The following is a 3,674-nucleotide window of genomic DNA, read 5'->3' as shown; positions in this document are numbered from 1 at the left end:
GTAAGCTAGTTATATATATATATATATATATATATATATATATATATATATATATATATATATATATATGTATATAGTAAAATGTTCGTTATAGGCATGTATAGGATAAAACCTTATATAAAACACTATAAACAATAATAAAACTGGAAAAGAGATATTAAAAGTTCAGAATAGAATTTAATATCCACATATGATCGTTTCAAAGGGTAATGTAAGAAAAAACATTAATTATAATAATAATAATTAAAGTTATGCATCGCCATTCTCGTCAGTATAGAAAAATTTAAGAAAGACAAAAAAAAAAAATGTATTAGCCAAAGTAATCTCGAAGGAAAAACAAATAATGTAATACAGACAATCTGTCAGATCTCTGGATGCAAATCCCGCGCAGGTCAGTAAGACACCTTTACGTTTCATTCTTTTGGGCTGATAACTTATTATACCGTGGGATTTATTTAACTCACTTTTCTTTCGTTTTTTCTTACTTTTTGTTTTTTTGAGCCTTATACCGTCAGTTTTGCCTTTTGTGTGTTTCGAGAGACAACTTTTCGTCACCAAAACACTGTGATGAGTGAAAAACAAACATACAAAAACAACAAAAGCATAGTATTCTCTAGTTCTGCTAGTTGTGACTGAACAGATAATACCAGCAGTGTAACAAACGGATGGGGTCAGTTTCTTTATTTCGATCGGAAAATTGATTCCCCTGCGCATGCGCCCCCCCCCCCCCATACTGTGTACGATAGCTATACAGCCAATGAATTACATGATAATGAATTATATTTAGTGCTGAGTGAAAGAAAGAAATGTGTGACGTTTCGGATTTGTTTCTTTTATTGCAAAGGAGAATAGAAAAAGGGAGCAGTGAGTGAGAGGGAAGATTGAAGATAGGTAAAGAAAATAGGGAATAGTAACCCACGATTCGTTATGAGGAGGCCATGTGGGTTATTAGTCCCTACTTTATTTCCCTATCTTCAATCTCCCCTCTCACTCACTGCCCCTCTTTCTATTTTCCTAACTCCAGAATGGAGTAAGTGGAGCGAGAGCACACACGAAAACGAAAAGTGCCGCTGAAGAGGTCACAAACGTGTGACGAAAGATTTCCGGGCAATAGACATGAGTTAAAAAAAATAAATAAATAAGAACAATAATAAACGAGTGAAGAACAAATATACAGTGCGTGTGTTTATTTGGCAAAAAGAATGACCTTCCCGAAATACAACAATATCTGTTTCAACACACGATTTCACATCAAGAATCTTACAACACAAATTGATAAACGCAGGTATATATATATATATATATATATATATATATATATATATATATATATATATATTATGACATAAATGCTTGTCTACTTAAACATACATTAACATAATTCTGAATATGTACAAGCACAAGCATGCACACATATTCTGTATTACGTCGCTTTGTGAACTCTCCGATGTGAAAGATCTGTTTCTTTCTTGTTGTCGCTTCTGCCTCACTAAAAAGAAAATGGTCTCTTCTTAAAGACGTGTGGATTACTCAACTGTATTTATTCTCTTTCCTTCTGTCAGATGAAGGACAAATATGTCCGAAAAGTTAAATATTTCTTTCTTTTATTTATTTTATTTAGCGTAAACAAGGCCAAATTTTGATTATGTTATTTGTTATAAAGTTTTGTTACTGTACATTTAAGTATATCACTTCCCACACTGACGCAACGAGCTTGTTTGTTTCCATATCGGATCACTTTCTGCAATACCAAACCGGACTTTTCACGGTTATAATGTGAGATATTTTCTTAAATAGCCGTACAATCGGGACGAAACACAGAATCAGAGGATTTCGAAGTGCCCGTCTTTACTCAGGTATGTCATTAACCACAGTCATTCGGTTGTAATCACATCATATCCTCTCTTATTTTTCAACACCAGACTCACCACGTAGCTTTTCTCTCACCTCATTTTCTATCTCATTATCTATTAACTTCAGTATAACATATTACGAGTAAGATAGAATCTCTCCTGCTTTCGGTGGCGCTATACTGAAACAGTGATCCTTATTAATTATTTCCCCTTCTCACTACGCATATGCTTTTTTGGTTTTATTTCCTATCTTTTTATTGTGAATTTTAAAATATGCGCATTTCGTTTCAACCAGCTTGTGACATTTAGATATTCCTTAATGGATATTGGAATTTAATCCCACCCAGACTGATAAGAATCCTTTGTGGAGCGATGAAAACGAAAGATGGATATCTATCAAGTAAGTGAGGTGGGTGGTCGATTTAAAAATATATATATATTCTTTTATTCTTTAACTTGTTTCAGTCATTTTGATTGCGGTCATGCTGGAGCACCACCTTAAAGGGTTTTAGTCGAAGAATTCGACCTGAAGATTTGCTCTTTGCAAGCCTAGTACTTATTCTATCGGTCTCTAACGGGGACATAAATACTCCAGCATCGGTTCTCAAGCGATGACTGTGTCACGCGCGCGCGCGCGCGCACACACACACACACACACACACATAATAAACGCACTCAGAAGGCTTTGGTCAACCCGATCCTATAGTAGAAGACAACCAAGGTGACACGCAGTGGGACTGAACCCGGAAACATGTGGTTGGGAAGCAAGCTCCTTACCGCACAGCCGTGTCTGCGCCTCTCTCTCTCTCTCTCTCTCTCTCTATATATATATATATATATCTATATATATATATATATATATATATATGTGTGTGTGTGTGTGTGTGTGTGTGGAGGCGTGTGGCTTAGTGGTTAGGGTATCAGCATCATGATCGTAAGATTGTGGTTTCGGTTCCTGGACCGGTCGACGCGTTGTGTTCTTGAGCAAAACACTTCATTTCACATTGCTCCAGTCCACTCAGCTGGCAAAAATGAGTAACGCTGCGATGGACTGGCGTCTCGTCCAGTTGGGGAACAAATACGCCATTGAAACCGGGAAACCGGGCCAGCCTTTAAAAGGGCGCATTTATTTTATATATATATATATATATATATATATCCATTTTCCGCCAATGTTATTACTTTTCTCACTTCACGAGGTTTTCAGAACCGATAGAACTACATTGCACACTTCATCTGGTTTGCCAGATTGAGCTACAAGAAGCATATTATGTCACCTTTAATTAAGTTATGCTTCTATTTACTTTTTAAAAATTTAACTTACATGGTCAATTTATAACTATTTAAAGTATTTTATACTTAAATAAGCATCAGTTGAACACTAGTCGATGTAATCGATTTACCCCTCCCACTAAAATTGCTGGCCTAGGGCCAAAATTTGAGGCCATTATCTAAAAAGTGGCAGATTCGTTTCTAGATCTGTACGTTTTCTGTTCAAATCCAATTGAGCTCAATTTTGCTTTCATCTTTGCATGTTCAATAATAAAAATTACTGATCAAGAACAGGAGTCGATGTATTAGACAAACCTTCTCAACTAGAAATTGCCGGCCTTGTGCCAAAATTTGAAGCCATTATCTCCGCTCCTCCTCCACCTCTTTATGCCTTGCTTTTTCAGTCTTACTTTTCCATTTACATTTTACTTCCAATTATTTTTCTTTTTTCCTTTCTTCCTTCGTTTTGCTTCTTTTTTCATCTTTCTTTCTTGTCTTTCTATTTTCCCTATCTTCTATACATTCTGTCTTTTTTTGTCTAATTTACAT

The sequence above is a fragment of the Octopus bimaculoides genome, chromosome 5, assembly GCF_046866305.1.
Source record: "Octopus bimaculoides isolate indiv1 chromosome 5, ASM4686630v1, whole genome shotgun sequence".
Classification (NCBI taxonomy): Eukaryota; Metazoa; Mollusca; class Cephalopoda; order Octopoda; family Octopodidae; genus Octopus; species Octopus bimaculoides.
This window is presented reverse-complemented; position numbering follows the sequence as displayed.